General features: G+C 53.9%; 1 protein-coding gene across 1 annotated transcript in view; it reads right to left on the bottom strand.

The window, feature by feature from the left end:
* The window catches only part of SHANK2 (SH3 and multiple ankyrin repeat domains 2), a 552,956-nt gene extending 539,145 nt beyond the window's left edge, over positions 1-13,811 (bottom strand). Inside the window, exon 1 of the mRNA XM_079928829.1 lies at positions 13,682-13,811. The gene's annotated coding sequence lies outside the window, so the exon portion shown is untranslated. The remainder of the gene's footprint in view (positions 1-13,681) is intronic.
* Positions 13,812-18,685: the final 4,874 nt, after the last annotated feature.

The following is an 18,685-nucleotide window of genomic DNA, read 5'->3' as shown; positions in this document are numbered from 1 at the left end:
GGTCTGGGTAGAGAGTCTACACCAACCCACAGTGGCCTCGGGGTTTGGGGGAAGCTGCCCGGCCCTGGGGACCTGGGGTCCGGCAGGAAACCTACTGGGACCTGGCCAGGTCCCTTCTCCTTCCTGAGGCCCAGTGTTCTCCCAAAAGCTGGACCTGGGGCCCCCAGCACAAACATTCTAGAACCCTGATCAATCCTAAATTAGCTCTGGGGTCCCCTCCCACCCCAGTCTCTCTGAGAGGTGGGCCTGAGCTCCACCCTGGGGTAGAAGGCTGGGATGATAGAGGTTCTCACCTCTCTCCCTTTTCCTCCAGTGAAGATTCTTGGCTGCTAAACCCAGGAAGCACGTCTGCAGGAAGGGGGCTCCGTCTGAGAACAAGACAGTGGGGCGACAAGGTAGGAGCAAGAGGGACTGGGTGGCGGGGGACAGGGGACAAGAAATAAGGAAGCTGATCCCAGCCCCCAGTAAGGGCTGCTACAAACCCGTGCTGGCAGCAATAGAATTCAAACCACCAAATGCAATTTTCAATTTCCTACTAGCCACGTTTCAAACAAGAAACGAAAAACCCAGTTGAAATGAATACTTATATTTTATGGAACCCAATACATACAGAACAGCGTCCCCTCAACTTGTGGCACTAGCCACGTTTCAAGGGCTCGACAGCCACGTGTGGCTAGTGCCACCACACTGAATGGACAGAAGTGCTCGGTGGTAGCCTGGGTCCCTTGTCAAGGAAGCGTCTGTCCAGTCACTGAAGATAAGACACCGGCTCAGCGCTTTGGCGTCACCCTGGTCTGGCTGAGCCCCTCCCTGGGTCCGGCATGTCTGAGCCTGACCCGCCCTGCCATGTGCTGGCGGGGAGCCCTGAGCTGACCCACCCCTCTGAACTGGCTCCTTTTCTCAACCACAGAATGGAATAATTTGCAACGTGGCTGTTTGCGGTCTAAAGGAGATCATACCGCCAAGTCTCAAAGCTCCTTTGAACGGGATTGTAAACACACATGGTGGACTTAGAGCCAGATCGATAGAAAACCAATCCCCACATGAGCTTGGGAGCTGGATCCGTGACAGAGGGGGAGAGGCAAAGCCAGCAGGGGCGGGGGCAGGTCCTCCTGTGCTGAAACAGACAAATCCCATCCCGGCCTGACACAAGGGCCAGCTCCTGATGGCATAAAAATAATAAACGAATACAAAGCAAGCCATTAAAATTATTAGAGGAGAATACAGGAGAACGTCTCATGACAACAGGGTAGGGATGACTCGGAACTGAGAAACCCTGAGGCACCACAAGGCACCAGGTAGTGAATGAGTGACATCTTGCAGAAGGGCACCCCCTCCCTGCTTCTCTCTCTGCCCCGGCACCTTCCTTGGTCCTGCCCGAGACCTGGATGAACCCACAAAGGTGAGACCCAGTTCCCAGGCCTTTCCTCCTTGGGAGATGGGAACACAGGATATGGGAGGAATCGTGCTCCACAATTTCTCCAACAGACAGAGTCATTCCCGCTTTGTGGAGAGATTCAAGAAGAAAGATGGGCCTCTTTCTATGGGAAAGCAGCCTGGGTGAGGCGAGAGGTTGAGCTCTGCAGTCCCAAGACCAGATGGGCCTCGGGCTGGTCACCGCTTCAAAACGTGCTTTCTGAAAGGAGGGGCTTGAATACCCACGTTCATGGCAGCATCATTCACAACAGCCAGAAGGTGGAGGCAACCGAGTGTCCGCGGACGGATGAAAAGATACACAAAACGTGGTCCATCCGCACAACGGAAGATTACTGAGCCTTAAAAAGGGAGGAAATTCACAGACAGGCTACAACATGGATGAAACTTGAGGACGTGATGCTCCGTGAAATAAGCCAGACACGAAAGGATAAATAATGTGTGATTTCATTTATACGAGGACCTACAGTCATCAGATTCATAGAGAGAGACAGTAGGATGGTGGGGCCCGGGGCTGGGGGAGGGGGAGGGGGAGTGAGTGCCGAATGGGATGGGGACAGAGCGTCAGTTTGGGAAGACGGAAAGTTCTAGAGATGGATGGAGCTGAGGGTTGCATAACAATGTGAATGTGTAATGCCGCTGAGCTGCACAGTTGACGTGGTTAAGATGGTAAATTGCGTGTTACATATACCTTAACACGACTTAAAAAATGCTAAGTGCAAATAAGTGTCTTCACATCAATTTCCATCAAATTCTTCACTTCTTATTTACTACTTCCCTCCCCTCCTTCAAGTCTTTGCTCAGGTGCCGGCTTCTCAGGGAGGCCCACCCTGACCACCCCTCCCCCCCAGCCCCCTAACCAAGCTCTCCTTCCCTCCTGGACCGCAGAGGTGCCTCTCTGTTACCTCTCTTCTCATTATTTGTCTCTTCTGGCTAGAACTAACGCTAAGCCAGCAGAAGGAAGGAAATAATAAAAGTGAGGGTGAAAATTAATGAAAAAGAACATAGAAAAATAGAGAAAAATCAATGAGACCATAAGTCGGTTCTCTGAAAAGGTCAGTAAAATTGACAAACTTTTCACTAGAATGATCAGGAAAAAAAAGCAGGAAATACTCAAATCACCAAACTCAGAAATGAAGGGGAGACACCTAGCAGCCTCACAGGAACAAAAGAGAGGATGAGGAAATGCTATGAACAACTGCGTGACAATAAATTAGGTGGTTAGAGGAAACGGATTTCAGTGAGATGCAAACCAACCGCCGTGATTCAAGAAGAAACAGAAGATCTGGACACACCCAGACCAAGCAGGAGCGAGTTAACAAATTCAAAACTGCACAGAAAGACAGGCTCAGGCCCAGGGGGCCTCACTGGTGAATTCTACCAAACATTTAAAGAAGAATGAGTATCTCGGAAAGATACACGCTCCCCTATGTTCATAGCAGCACTATTCACAATAGCCAAGATACGGATGAGCAACCTACATGTCCATCGACGGATGAATGGATAAAGAAGTTGTGGTACATATATACAATGGAATACTACTCAGCCATGAAAAAGAATGACATAATGCCATTTGCGTTTGGCATGGACCTAGAGATTACCATCCTAAGTGAAGTAAGTCAGACAAATACCACATGATATCACCTATATGTGGAATCCTAAATATGACACAAATGAACTTATCTACGAAACAGAAACAGACTCACAGACATAGAGAACAGACTTGTGGTTGCCAAGGGGGAGGCTGGGTGGGAGAGGGATGGATTGGGAGTTTGGGGTTAGCAGATGTAAACTATTATATACAGAATGGATAAACAACAAGGTCCTACTGTATAGAACAAGGAACTATATTCAATATCCTCTGATAAACCACAATGGAAAAGAATATTTTAAAAGAATGTATGTATATGGATAACTGAATCAATTGCTGTACGGCAGAAATTAACACAACATTGTAAATCAACTATACTTCAATTTAAAAAAGAATTAATATCAATTCATCACCCACTTTTCCAAAAAATAGAAGAGAACACTTCCCAACAATTTTTTGAGGCTGCTATTACCATGATACCATCCCAAGAAAACTACAGACCCATAGCTCTTACGCACATACACACGAAAAGCTCAGCAAATACCAGAAAACTGAACCCAGCAGCATATAAAAAGGATAATAAACCATGACTAAGTGGGATTCCTCCCAAGAATACAAAATCGGCTTCCCATCAAAAACTCAATTAATGTAAGACACCGTATTAATAGAATAAAGGACCAAAAGCAGCTGATCATCTCAAGAGATGCAGAAAAAGCACTTGACAAAACCCAGCAGCCCTTCAAGATATAAACACTCAACAAAGAAGACACGAGAACTTCTTGAACCTGATAAAGGGCAGCCACAAGAAACCCACCGCTAACGTCACAACTAACGGTGAACGGCTGGATGCTTCCCCTCCCCCGAGATCAGGAACCACACGGATGTGCTCTCTCACCATTTCTATTCAACACTGTACTGACGGTTCTAGCCAGGGCAACTAGGCACGAGACAGAAGCATCCAGGTTGGAAAGGAAGAAGCATGGAAAGTTCTCTCCTCCCTCCCGCTGGCTGCCCTGGTCCCCCCACCCCACCTCTGTCCACCGGCCCCTCTGCATGTGGACCCTGGTAGCAGAAAACAGCCTTCTTGCTTTACAGTGTTGCCACGGCTCCCCACCTGTCACTGCCACACAGTTTAGCTCCTGGTGACATCACGCACACAAGTTACACCCCTAAGAGCAAAGTACCAGCTGTGGATCAGACCAGCTCCCGCCTGGGTGAGCCCACATCCCACCACCCTAGCCTCTGCCACCAGCGGGCCTGTCATGGGGTGGGGACCACCTGATGACCTTCTGGGGTCCCCAACTAAACTTCACAGATGCATCCTGAATGACAAGAAAAGGGACACGTGTTAGAAACATCCACCCGACTACAGGGCAGAGCCAGCTTTCAGACCCACACCCTGTCCGTGTTGCCAGTCCCATGCTTCTTCAGGTGGTTCTCAATGTATGATCCAGGGAACCCTGGGGGGGTTCCCCAAAGCCCTCTGAGGGGGTCTATGAAGTCAGACCATTTTCATAATAACACTAAGACGTTAGTTGTTATCTCACTCTCACCCTCTCCCAAGTGTACTTCAGGGTTTTCCAGAAGCTACACAACGTGTGATGTTGCAACAGACTAAATGCAGAAGCAGATACAAAAATCCAGCCATCTTCTGTTAAACCAGACAGTAAAGAGATTTTGCAAACATGTCAAACACTCTCTTCATTTTTTCTTGTTTTGAAAAATAGCTATTTTTCATAAAAATATTTTATTTACAATAACACATGTAGGTTTAGTACTGTCATTTTTAAATGCATTACTAATCACATAGGTTTAAATTCTCTTTTTAAATTTCTAACAGGATAAATATCAGGAGATACAACGCACATAAACAAAAAGCTCTCTGGGGTCCTTAAAAGCTCTTCAAAGATGGGGCTTCCCTGGTGGCGCAGTGTTGAGAGTCCGCCTGCCAATGCAGGGGACACGGGTTCGTGCCCCGGTCCGGGAAGATCCCACATGCCGCGGAGCGGCTGGGCCCGTGAGCCATGGCCGCTGAGCCTGCGCGTCAGGAGCCTGTGCTCTGCAACGGGAGAGGCCACAACAGTGAGAGGTCCGCGTACCGCAAAAAAAAAAAAAAAAACCTCTTCAAAGAGGAGAGTGGGGTCCTTAGACCAAAAGTTTGAGAAGCTCTGTGCTACCCTGGCCCACTCGTCCTGAAAGGAGCAGAAAGGTCAGCTTGGGCATCACCCCTGAGATGACACAGAGGATGGGGCAGGACGGGTCCCTAATTCTGCACCTTGGAGTGGACGGCTGCCTGGTGTAGGGTCCTGGCAGTCAGGTCAGCTCCCTCTGCCTTGGTTTCCTCCCCGGAGAACGAGCATGAGGATACAAGTGCCCATTTCTCGGGTCTGTGGTGGGAATGGAGTGCGTCTGCACGTGGAGCCTTGCACAGCTCACACACTCGCTGTTACCCTGCTTTTCACAATGTAAAGTCATCGAGATGGTCCACCGAGGGAGAGAGACGGACGGAAAGACAACTCCGGGTGCCCGTTTAGCCCCACAGTGACAGTGACAGTCCTGGGTCCCCCAATACACCCCTGACCCTGGTCTGAGTGGATGTCCCTCCCCCACGACCCAAAGAACCTAATCAGAAAGAGAAACAGATCAAGAGGCAGAGCAGAATCCTGCCGACTCAGCACAGACACCCACGCTGTCACTCACCAGCCTGGGACATCCCCAGAAGGGACCCCAAAGAATCAAAACACACCAACACCAGGCGGCCTCATCCCACATATTTCTGGACCATTTCGCTGCAGGAAAGCCAAGAAGCCTTGAAACTCTTGGGAACCAAGGGTGTGCCGTTCACCGCCCCAGGTTTGGAGAATCATTAACCTCACACGCCAGGCTCGCCACAACCGTCTTCAGGAATTCCACCCCCACCTTCATCTGGCCTCCGAGTTTTAACAAAATAAGCATCTAACCGCAGCTGATTTTTTCCCCACCCTCCCGTCCCAGCGCACCAGCTTTGTAAACATCCCAGAGGTAATCTTGGTGGATGTAAATTCACGTGCCACTTGCCACGAACCGACATCCCGGATGTGGGTGGCAGGGAGCGGCCAGGCCTGAGCGCAGCTACTGGGCTGGCCCGGTCTGAACCCTCAGGGGGAGGCCAAGAAGGAACAGGCCAGTGGCCTGACTGGTTTTGTGACTTCCGGAAGCTGAATACACATGTGGGAGGGGAAGTGTGGAACCACTGATGCTGTCCAGCTCCAAGGACAGGGCTACTCCGAACCCGTACCCCTCCGGAACCCTGGGATACAGAGAAACACGACCTGGTCCTTTCCCGGGGACCTGCCTGCCTGCTGATGGGGTCTACAGGCAAATCCCTATCGTTTGCCACACCCCGCCCCGGTTGATGGGGGGTGGTCAGGAAAACTCCCAGACAGGAGCTGCCGTGCCATGTGCTTTCTGGGGTGCAATAAGCTGCCTCCTCCGCCCCCAACCCAGCCTTCATCGGCCCCGGGGCAGGGAGCCCAGGCTGAATTTTCAGGAAGGTTCAAAGGCTCCTTTCCCTCCTCCAGGCCGGCCTTCAGCTCTGCTCAGGATGTGTGACCCTCTCCTTGTGCCCCAAGCCTCCTGGGACCCAATCTGGCAGGACACAGACCCCACTGCTCCGTCCTGCCCTTCCTCAGGCTCAAGCCACACCATGGGCCCATCAGAGCCCCTGGGAAAGGGTCCTGGCGGTCCAGGCTCCTGGCCAGGAGGATGGGCCCTGTTTCTCATTTCTCCTGTGCAGCCCTGGGAGGAACCCTGAGTGTTGACAGTCTGGGGCAGGACACCCCCATCCACAGGGCCTGGCCCATGTGGAGCACACAGGTGGCATCCTGTGTCACTCTGTCACCTAGGTGTCACCCCTGTCCCCAGGGGGGGAATCACCTGCCGGAACCCTGAGGGCGGGGCTGAATTCTTGCCCATTTCCCTCTCCTCCCCTGCAGGGGGCTCCAAACTGGGGTGCGTGGACCCTTTCCAAGGGGTCCAGTCTAAAGGGAATCAGTCTTTTCTGAAATAGCTCAGTCACAGAGAGGCCTGGGGTCTCCCTCTTCCCAGCAGCCCCTCCCATCTTTCACCTTTGAAAGGCCTTCCAGCCGCCTCTGAATCTTGTGGGGAGGGGACTCCCGGATACCAAACAAAGGGGGAACTTCACCTAAGCTTTAATTTAAATACCAAAAACACCCACCGCCTGATCGCTGAGAGAGGCAGTTCCAGGAACATTTTCCTTTTTCCATTTCTAAAAATCTCTCATGTATATATAGTGTTTCACAGGGCTTTCTCAATCCAGAAGTGACTTTTTAAAAACTACTTAGTGACTTGAGGTTACAGAAGATTTTAAAAATCAATGTACGTATTATTTTCCTTGCAGAGAAATATGCTCGATCGATTAATAAAAGACCCACAAGCGTAAAAGTCTATTATATCAGGATAAAACTCCTCGGGGAAGTGGGGCTATAAATCCAAGAAAGGAAAGGAGCAAACATCATCCCCTAAAGGCCCTCCAGGTATCTGTCAAGCAAAGGTGGGTGTCAAGCCACACTTTGGCCGCAGCGGATACGGTTAAAGTCAGGGAACAGTTACTTTTCAAATGTCAATATTTACCTCACAGACCACGTTCTACGTCCTCGGCAAACATTTAAACCTACGAAGCACAACTTTAAAGGCTGACCTGAAAATGCCTGGGGAGTCTAGGGCAATGGTTCATAGAAGGATCTGGGGTGGGTATAAAGCAATTCAGGGTGCAGTTCTCTCAGCTTTGCTGGGTATCTGCACTGTCCATACAAAAACGTTGCAGGAAACGTGTGAGAGGACATACAGTTTTTTTAAAGCAATGTTAAGGGAGTCGAGAGGCAAGAAGAAATTTGTTTGGAAGAAAGCCGTCCCAGCGAGGTAGAGCCAGTGATTATCCACCTGACGGAGGCCTCCAGGTGCACCTCCCACATCCGGCCTTTTTAACTGAAGCAGCAGCTCAGGACTCCGGCCAACCATCTTCCTCAAAGTGCGTTCCTAGAACCCCTGACAGTGGCACCCTCTGGGGAGCTCCCGGCCTGCTTCTTGGGCCTCAGACAGAATTTCTGTGGGGTGGGCCGGAAGCCCCTCACCCGAGAGGCCCATCGTATGAAATCTGCAGCTCTGGCCTTTTCAGGAAGGACTACCGTCCTGCGTGTGTGGCGCTAGCGTTTGTTTGGGATTGCAGATAACTAGGTCTGGGGCGAGAAACTGAGCCCCACCTAACTCCTTTGCAGTCAACACTTAATGCTTTGGGTCTCTCTGGCAGGGAGAGCTGGTAAAGGGAGGAATACGCTACTTTTGGAAGATAAGCCTGGACAGTTTGAAAATGTGAAGTTTGGGCACATTATTTAACCCTGGACCTGCACCCTAGAAACCAGCAGAATAAAACACTGTTGTCCAGGTGCCCATTGGCATTTAGAAGGAATTCCAGAAGACACTTGAGTGTGGGCAGGTCTCTGAAGACAGCACAGTGTTGTGACCTGGGGGTGCCCAGAGACCCTTTCAGGTTTCCTATGAGGTGAGGACTTGTCATAATGACGCTACGATATTGGCTTTTCTTCCCCATTCTCAAGTAAACCTGGATTTTCTGATGAGTGGAAAGCAGATGCCCATGAGAATCTAGATGTCTTAACAGAAAGATCCATGTCAGTTTCTAATGGATTCATGGATTATCATAAAGGTGACTGTATACATAAGGGAAAAACAAGAGAGGGGGCTTCCCTGGTGGCACAGCGGTTGAGAGTCCGCCTGCCGATGCAGGGGACACGGGTTCGTGCCCCGGTCCGGGAAGATCCCACATGCCGCGGAGCGGCTGGGCCCGTGAGCCATGGCCGCTGAGCCTGCGCGTCCGGAGCCTGTGCTCCGCAACGGGAGAGGCCACAACAGTGAGAGGCCCGCGTACCGCAAAAAACAAAAAAAAAAAAACAAGAAAGGAAGGTAGGAAGGGAGGGAGGGAGGGGGAGAGAGAGAGGGAGGAAGGGAGGGAGAAAAAGAAAGAGAGAAAAGAAAGAAAGGAAGGAAGGAAGGAAGGAAGGAAGGGAGGGAGGGAGGAAGGAAGGAAGGAAGGAAGGAAGGAAGGAAGGGAGGAAGAAAAAGAAATCTGCAGCTTTGACATCTGGAACCTGTGGCTTCATTCCATCCTGAGAGTCAAGGAGAGGACTCTGAAAACCTCCCAAGGACAATTTTCAAACCCTGTCCCACCCCTTCCTGCACTGGCTTCCTGCAGCCAATCACCGGGGGCCCTGCAGCTGCCCACTAGCTCCCAGCAGCCCTGAAGGCTTCTGCTGCCTACCCCCCTTCCCCCCAAGCCCCGGAAGTGACACACGCCTCAGCTGGCCCATCCCCGGGGCATAACCATCAAGACCGACACAGCTCACGACCCTGAGCCCCGGGCAGCCTCTGGGATCTGCCCCAGTATTGGGCGTGGGCTCCCCTTTCCCTTCCGTTAAAACTGCAAACCCCTTGAGTGGTGGGAAGGCCTGTGCTCGATGCATTCTTGTCCCCCAAAGACCCATCTCAGAACAACCACTGGAGCCACTGACATTAACATTTTTAGCCCCTTCCAAGCATTTCTTGAACCAGCTTTCAGAGGAAAAAAAAAAGGCCTATCACCTCAAGAAGTGTGATCAGAAACTCTGGTTTTCACTTTCTGGCTACAGTTTTTCTCACACCACAGTAACAAGAAAAATCATCTTCTAACCACATGAATTCTCCCACCGGGTGATGTGTGCGGTGTGCAGGCTTAAGGGCTGGGCTCTCCCAAGCTACCTGGGTGCGACCCCAGCTCACCGCGCACTAGGTGTGTGGTCTGGGGCGAGTGGCTCCACTGCTTCGAGCTTCAGGCCCCTGATCTGTAAACTGGGAATAATAACCAATCGCACCTCTCTCCTTCCAGAGTTTTGAGAGACTTGGATGAGGTCATCTATGGCGAGAGTGCAGCGCCGGGCCAGGCAGAAGGTGAGAACCTGACAGCTGACAGAACAAGAAGCAGACCATTCCCGCCAGGTCCCAGGGCAATGCAGACACCCCAGGCCTCATCCAGGTGTTTTTAGATCCCCCACCCCCTTCCTTTCCCAGACTGGGTTGGGGATGCTCTCTGTGCCCTACAGCACCCAGCGGTCACCTCCATCACAGCTCCTGTCCCACCGTGCACTGATGGTCCAATCCCCCTCTTCTCCCCGCTGGCCTGGAACCTCCCGTGGTGGTCTCCTGTGGCCCGCTTGGGCCGTCAGGTGATTAGTTGTTGACTCGACTTTACAGTGTGCAGAGAAATTCCCATATAACCTAGATCACCTCGGAATGAATGGCAGGCCCCTCATTCGGGTGGGCGGGTCAGGTGCAGTGGCCAGGTCACAAGGGTCACCCGGCCCTGCTCCGAGCCCTTCACCCAGTCAGTCCCAGGTGACGGCTGGGGGCTCCCAAGATGAAAAAGACCAGGTCTTTGTTTGGGGTGCTTTCCTCCCCACCCATCCACAAACTACCCCCTCAGTCAAAGCAGAGGATTCAATAAATTTGCCCCAGGGGTCACACGGATGATCGAAGACCCTAAATGTTCCCTCCCTAGGGCTCAGGGCAGTGCCAGCCTCCAGGAGAGGCCGTAAATGTACTTTTCTCTTGGTGTTTCCAGCCACGCTCCCCTCCGCCCCCCCCCACCCAGCCCAGGAGTAACTATGGACTCCAGATCCAACAGCCTGCCGCCAAGCCGTGCCTTCAGTGGACAGAGCAGGAGCTGGAATCCTGGGGAAACGTGTTCAGCGGTCAGGGGCTGGGGTCCACGCTGAATTCACCCCCACCATTCCCTTAGCAACCCCCAAACTGAGCCCCACTTTGGAAAAGGCCCCTGTACTCACCCGAGGTGACAAGGACACCAGAACTCTATCATTTAGGACTCCGGGACGTATTTAGAAAGAAAGCGAGTAGGATAAAGAATTATTTTTCTAGAAAAATCAGTTCAACTAGTGTTTCCCTGCACATTGGTTAACTCCCGGCATGTTTTTCGTACGTCAAGCTTTTTCTTCCATCCTTTTCCCCAGCACCGATGAAATATAAAATGCAATGCTATCTTGGAACAACGCCATCTTCCTCCTGGTGGCATTGCTCACGTCGGACCCCCTGCCGAACCCTCGACGATCCAGGCTTCTCCTAAATAGGGCCCCCACCCCCCGCGAGGCTTGGACCAAATTGGTGACCCTTAGGTGCCAGCGTGGGGGCCTTCCTCACAACCCCAAGCACTTCAAGAAAAAAAAAAAAAAATGAAGGAAGGAAAACCTCTGGGAAATTCACCTGAATGTGAATAGGGCTTTCTAAAGCAAATTGTCCTTGGAGTCAGGAGGCAAAAAGATTGCCTCCGCAAGCCCACCGCCCAAAGGGATCTAATTTGTTCAAGGCAGACAAGTGCACTCAACAGTGCCCACTGGGAACCACCTTTACAGGCAAAATCACTTTATGCGTAAAGGACTCCTTTTGATTCTTGAAGAATTCCAGCCGCTTCCACTGGGGCCCAAAGAAGCACCAGCTTTCCACCCAATTCTTCCTTCTTGGAAAAGCAGAAATTCCTCAACGTAATAATGGAACCCGCTTCCTTGATAACACTGCACTCCAGGAGTCTTACATCCAGACACTTGTAAAGCAGCGTAATTCCTATTAAGACAAGGTCTCCCTCTGGCCTCCTTAAGGACACCGTGACTTTCTGGGCAAAAATCTACGCTACCATTTATCAACCCCCCCTTAGGGCAGCCACGTCCACCTTCCCCCCCTTAATCACTGCCGAGCCGCCAGTAGGCACAAAGCTCCAGGCAGACAGATGTTCAACCCCTTTATCAAGACGCAGCCTCGTTATCGCGGACAAGTGGTTTGAAAACTCGGGTCTCCAAAAGCCGTCTCCGGGGTCTCTTCTGGTCGTCCTGAAACCCCCAGGCGCGGAACTGGTGGTCACTAATTATTTAACGCGGACAGCGCGGCACTTGGATGGAGGCTGAACCCAGCGCCCACGTGCTCTCCCTGCGGCCGATCAGCAAAGCCGAGGGACAAGTCCCAGGTAGAGATCAAGGCGCCCTCAACGGAGGACTTCCGAAATTATCTCTCTGATTCTTGGAGCTTAATTTAATTAGCGGATTGACCTCATTAACGTTCGAACTTGAGTTTCAAACAAAAAGAGGTCACGAAACTATCCAATTTACGACCTCGAACTTCCACGCGGAAACCACTTTATTTTCGGAAGGCTTCTAAGGACTCCCGGGACCGTGGCCACAGCTGCCGGCCACGGGGCCCGCAGGTACCGCGGCCTGAGTTCCCACCTGGGAGCCCGAGCGCCTTCTCAGATCCGGCCGCCCGGGGTCGATTTAAAAGCTCCGCCTGAAAGCCCACTGTCACCAGCAGAGGCCTCGCCCCCTTCGGACGCCCCCAGCCCCACGGAAACACTGACCGCGCCCGCGCGCCCGCCCTCCCATCCCGTGCAGTGTCTGCGCGCAAACCCGCGAGAGGCACGCCGCTGGCCCGCACCCTCCGAACACCGGCGGCGAGGTCATCCGGCCCCGGCAGCAAGGTCCACCCCTATCCCCGCACCCTCCGAACCCGGGCAGCGAGGCCCTCCGCTGGGATCGCACCTGCGCGCACAATCCAGCGGTCCCAGCTCCGGCGGCGAGTGCGCGGTTGGTGTCTCCAGGCGCCCCCGGCGCCCGGACACCCAGCGGAGGCGCCGGGGCCGCGGGCTGCGCGGGCGGATCGATGCCCGGGCGAAAGTTGCCAGGGAAACTTGAGCAACTCGAGCCCGCCGGTGCCAGCCTCCTGCATAATTCACGGGCGGCGGCGGCGGCCAGGCGCGGGGGGGCCGCTCATCGGCACCAGCCGGGCCCCCCACCCCGGCCGGGGCGCGCGGCGGGCAGAGGCCGGGCACCTGGCGGGGGCTCTGCTCGGCCCCGGGGACCCGGGGATCCACTCGCGACCCCCGGGCCTGCGCCAGGTGCACCGGCCCCGGCCTCGCCGAGCCCGCTGCTCCAGCCGCGCGCACCTGGATGGGAGTTCTGGGCGCCGGTGCGGAGCCGGGGGAGCCGACGCAGGGTCTCCGGGGACCTGGCGACCGCGGCGCCTGTCTCCGCCCCCGCGCGCCCCCTGGCGGCCCTGAGCCAGTTTTACCGCCGGGCATGCGGGCCCAGGTACCCGGGCCAGCGGGCGGCGACCTAGGGCACGGAGATCCCAGGCAGGGGGCGGAGGTAGGTCCACCTGCGTTACCCCAAGGGAAGGCGCTGGAGGTGAGAGGGTTCATGCGCGCGGGGGACAAAGGCGGTGCTCCTGCGCTCTGCCCCCAGGCCGCTTCCAAAGCATTTTAAACCGACCCCTAGTCCAGAAGGAAGACGGGGGGGTTGGGGGGGTCTCTACAGAGAAGCGATCCCACCAGGACGCGAAGAACCCTTGCCCCAACCTCACATCCTCAGTCTCTATGGGCCCGAGACTGCGCGGACCCACTGACTCCTGGAATCCAGACGCACCCAAAACGCAGCCGGTGAGGACGATCGGGCGCCCGAGAGCCACCTCCCGTCCTTCCCGGCCGCACGGGGTGCCTCCGCCACCCCGCCCCGCTCGCGAAGCTCACCGAGCCCCCCGCCGCCGCCTCACCTGGCTCGGGGCGCAGCTCAGAGAGTCCGGGCCGGTCAGAGCCGCCAGGGAAGGGCTGGCGTCCGCGCGCACCTGGCTCGGCCGCGGGGACCCGAGCGACGCCGCGCCCAGCCCGGCCGGAGCGCGGGAGCCGCCGCCGCCGCCGCCGCTCAGGTGTCCGGGTAGGGGGTGGGGACGCCGCGGCCCCGCCCCGCTTTGCAGCCGGGCCGGGGGCTCCCGGCAGGGGCAGCTGGGCCGTCCCTCCCCTCGGCCGGGAGCGGGCGGTTGGGACCGGCAAGGCTGGGGGAGGGGTCCCCTTTCGGCCAAAGGGCGCGCGCGGCCGGGGACTCAGGCGCGCCCCCCGCCCCGGATCTCCCCGCACCCCCCGGAGGCCGGTCAACCCCTCCCCACCCGGCCCCGGCCGGCTCCCGCCTGCCGTGGCGACCCGCCCGCGGCGTGCGGGATCTGTTGCAGCAGCCCGGGGCGGCCCCGCCCGCCGCCCCGCCCCGCCCCGCCCCGGGCTGCGTGGCTCGCCGGCCACACAACCGGTGAAACCCAGCGGACCTGAAAGTCCCTGAATTTTGCAAAGCCCGGTTCCTTCTGCCCAGCCGGCTCCCGCCCCAGAGTGTTTTATGTTCACAGGATTCGGAAATACAGAGGCTGATTGCCCATCTGAAGGTTTGCAGAGCAGATGAAAACTTTGTGCCTGGGTATTCCGCCGCCATCAGCCTCCCGGGCCACCTTGCACCTGGATGGGCGCTTCGTCCAGGGCGTGCAGACGCGTGTCTCGGCCCGCGGCCCTCCCAGCCGGGAAAAGCTTTAGCGGGTGGAGGAATTAAAACCAACCGCTCAGATGAATCCTGAAGTCGAAAAGGCACCCTCCGGAGACGCCCGGGAATCCTATTGTTATCCAGGCCTCCGGGATCGCTAGGTTTGCCAAAACCCAAAGCGGGGCGGGGTGTCCTGAGCCTCAGGCCCCCAGCACCGAGCTGGGACGGTGGCTTTACTCTTCCCAACCTGAGGTACGAGCAATCGGCTCACAACTTTTCTCAAGACCCTGGTAATTCACTGGTCACTCCACCTGTCTCTGAGTAAGCTAGGGAAGTTTCTGAGTCCTGGGATTTCCAGTGTTCTGCAAAGGGGGAGCACCTGCTGCCGCCAAGATGTGCAAGCCTGAAGGCGGCTTGGAGGGGCTGGCAAACACCGGCGTCCAGGCTGTGAGGTAGAACAACGTACTTCCAGGACAGCAAGCCTTCAACTATGCAAAACCTCAATCCATGTCTCCCCGTGAAGAATAAATATATTTTTTAAGTCAGTTTTATAGGACATGCCTGAGAGATTTGCATGGGCCGGTGACATCAACATACCAAAGGCAAAGTTAAATATTGGCTCTAGGTACTTTTTTTTTTTCCTGTTTGCATAATTGTCCCACATTTCAAAGAAGTCTTTAAAAGCACTTAGATTAAAAAAAAAGAGAAAAGAAAAGAAAAAAATGTTGTGTTTGGGGCCTAGTATTTCAGGACACACATGGGGTAAAATGCCGTAACTCCTTTAGGGCAGCTGCCAAGATGCAAGCTCCTTTCTCTCCTCTGCTCCCTTAAGCATGAGAGTTAATAAAATATTTATTGAATGAATAAAGGAGGCAATCAATCAAATAATAATAATCCTTCAAACAGGAAGAATGAAGCCCAGGCAGGATCTTGCAGGCATAACTTCTTTGGCATGGAAGCAGGGGATCCTGCTGGGGGAGAGGGGGAGGGGAGGGGTGGGGAGGGGGGAGGGGAGGGGAGGGGGAGGGGTGGCCAGCAGAATGTTCTGATGTTCTTTGGGTTTGTCAGTGGCGGCTCTTCTGGGAAGTGGCTTATAGGGAGTGAGGGGGCTGGGGGAGTGCTTTCTTCCACAAGTCCCCCCATGACCCCAAATAAAACGTGTTATCCAGGGAATTCCCTGGCGGTCCAGTGGTTAGGATTGCCCGCTGTCACTGCCAAGGGCCCAGGTTCAAACCCTGGTCGGAGAACTAAGGTCCCAGAAGCCGCGTGGCGAACCCCCCCCCAAAAAAAAAGTTATCTGAAGTGGCGTGTTTGCCACTACTATATTTAAAATAGATAACCAACAAGGACCTACTGCATAGCACAGGGAACTCTGCTAAATATTCTGTAATATCTAAATGGGAAAAGATTTTGAAAAAGAATAGATACACGTATCTGTAGAACTGAATCACTTTGCTGTACACCTGAAACTAACACAACTTTGTTAATCAACTATACTCCAATATAAAATAAAAATTAAAAAAATATAATAAAGTGGCTTGTTTGCCCTACAACTCAAGTCCCTAAGATATCATCCCCCTCCAACCAGATTCCCACCCCCCAAACTCTCTTGCTCGGATTTCTAGAACCATCCTGCAGAGAGCAGAGGAAGCAGCTGTCCAGAATGCGGCCAGGGACACATTGCTGCTGTGCTCACGCGGGGCTCCAATGCCAAAGCCCTTCTGCTGTGTTCAAGAAATACTTCCCTGGGGGCCCAGGCCTCTGCCAGCCCGTCCACCCAACTGGACGCCCCTCGGCCACCCGCTCCAGTGCCTCTGATCTGTTTGTTGCTCAACAACAGGGCTCTGTGTGAGGCGCATCTTTTGGCATTTTAAGGACAGTATCCTGCTTTCGTCCCAGTTTCTCTGTGTCCATTTCGGTATCCAGTTCAGCCTTGTACGGATTGGGCAACGTCCTTCCAGTCTTCAAAAACCTCTTGTGAAAAGGCTGGGGATCCAAAAACACTGCAGCGATGCCTTTACTCACTCGTTGATGCCCTGAGAACGTGTTTCAGGGTAGGGGGCACCCTCAGCCCCTGACTGCCCGTGCCTGCCAGTGTTTTGCCCCTTCGGGCATCCCTGTGCACGGCTCGTTTGAAGCGATCTTCCTGGTGGACCCGGAGCAGTCACGTCACAGAGCACCGTAACTCCATCTCAGTTTAGGAAAAGGGAAATCATCCTTTTTGCTTCTCGGTGTCAGAACTGCCTGTTTTTGCTTCTGTAAGCTGCCTTTACCTGGACGCACCCCACCCCCCAACATGTCTGATGATGCGTGAATGAGCTAGCAGAAAGATGTAACGCTCTCCATCTCTGAGCTTTTCTTTTTCCTTGTGAAACCTGAAGCATTCGACCATCAGTCACAATATTTCTGGGTTGCCCCCCTGAGCACGGGGCACGCCAGGACTTCCCAGAAAGAGTAACTGCTTTACAGAGGACTAGAAACTGCGGCATCGTACCGTGAAGAGATGCGAGCGTAACCAGCTCCTCTGTCCTGGGAAAAACATTATAAATATTTTGTGGCTTTGATTAACCCAGATGTTCATTGCATTCAGCGGTAGGCTTGGTCTGTCCCTCCTGAGGAGAAGGTCCGGGGTTTGGGATGCTGGAGGCCAGCATCCTTCTTCAGAGAAGGGTTCTTAGGCTACCCAGATGGGAAGGACCTAGCCCAACCCTTCAGTTTACACGTGGGAAACTGGGCAGCAAGGATATATGGGACTCACCCAAGGACATGCGGTCAGAGCCAGGTAAAATCAGGTGTGCACAGGGGAAGCCTGGTAAGCAGGAAAAAGTGGGTGCTCCAGCCAGCAAGTTTGCCCCATCCCCCCATCCCTGCCAGCCTCCCCCACGCTTCTGCAATTTTTTCTACATGTTTTCCACTGTAGCAAGAGATCCACTTCCCTCATGTCCCCGCACATCAAATATTGGCCCATACACTCATTTATTTGTCATTTCATGACAATTTCTAGCTCAGTTCCATAACCTGATACTATAAATATTCCCAGATCTCGCAAATCCCTCAACTCCTCTGCCAGCGTGCCTCCCGTGTAGCCCTCTGTATCTTAACAAGGAGTTTTATTACTCTCCTTTAATTTTCCACATAGTTATTTTCCATAGACTTGTTTTGAAAAGCCCCCTGGGACTGATATCTGAACAGAGAGTCGGGGCTGCTCACACAGGGAGCACCGAGGGAACCGAGGGAGAGCTGGCTTCTCCTGGAATCTGTGATGGTAGGTGGGGCTGGTCAGAAGCTCTCCCTGCTGGACTGGCAGATGGGGAAGCAGCGGACAGGAGGACAGGCCGGCAGAGGGCCCGAGGCTTTCCCCGTCAGGCAGCCCCCAGGCCAGCGTCTTTCTGCTTTCTGCTCTAGGAAATCTGCCAGCCCCCTGACGGTGCCAACGTAGCCTGAAGACTGCGGGAGTTATGGCCCCAGGGGCAGCTCTCAGCCATCCCGGAAGCATCCTGGGAGACTGGAGGTGGAGATGCTCTGCTCCCACCAAGCAAGTGAACAGTCCTGCTGGGGGAAGTTCTGAGGCCTCTAGAGGTACCATTGGTGGCCCCCATGCTTATGGCACAGACCTCAACAAAACCCCTTTATTGGGGGGTTTCCTCCTCTGTGTCTCCCTTTCCCCACGCCCTCACTCCTGATTCCATGTACCAACTCTCAAACACAGCATCCCGCATCCGAGTCCTTGTCGCAGGCAAAGCTTTCCAGGGAAACCCCAGATTAAGTAAACACCTTCTGTGATCCGGTGTCATGTCCATGAAGATGAAGCCCAAAGGGACAGCTGAGATCGCCCTGGAGGTGACGTGACCTGAGGCCAGGGGAAGTCCCGCTAAGGAGGAGGCGGGGGGCGTGGTCGGCTGACGCCAAACAGCAAAGAGCCGCTGGACGCTGCTCCGGGAAAGTGAAACATACCAGAAAGTCCCCTTGTAACCAGCTCAGAGGCTCTTGGGGTTTGCTTGGCAAGCAGACAAATGAAGCAAAAACCTTTTAAATTATCTCCAGGCAGAACACAGCCGGGCTTTGATAAAACAACACACCACGACTCAGTGAGGTTTATTCCCATAAAGCTAGACCGTGTCACGATTAGCAAATCTATCGGGAGAAATGTTTGATCGAACAAAACTTCTTCGTAAACAAAAAGGTATTGTTTGAGACTATTTTGATATTGTTCAGTTTTAAATATCAAACCAAAGCCAGCGTGATGTTCCCTAGG

The sequence above is a fragment of the Stenella coeruleoalba genome, assembly GCF_951394435.1.
Source record: "Stenella coeruleoalba genome assembly, chromosome: 8".
NCBI classification, from domain to species: domain Eukaryota; kingdom Metazoa; phylum Chordata; class Mammalia; order Artiodactyla; family Delphinidae; genus Stenella; species Stenella coeruleoalba.
The sequence above is the reverse complement of the archived record's forward strand: the minus strand, read 5'-3'. Positions and strand labels throughout refer to the sequence as shown.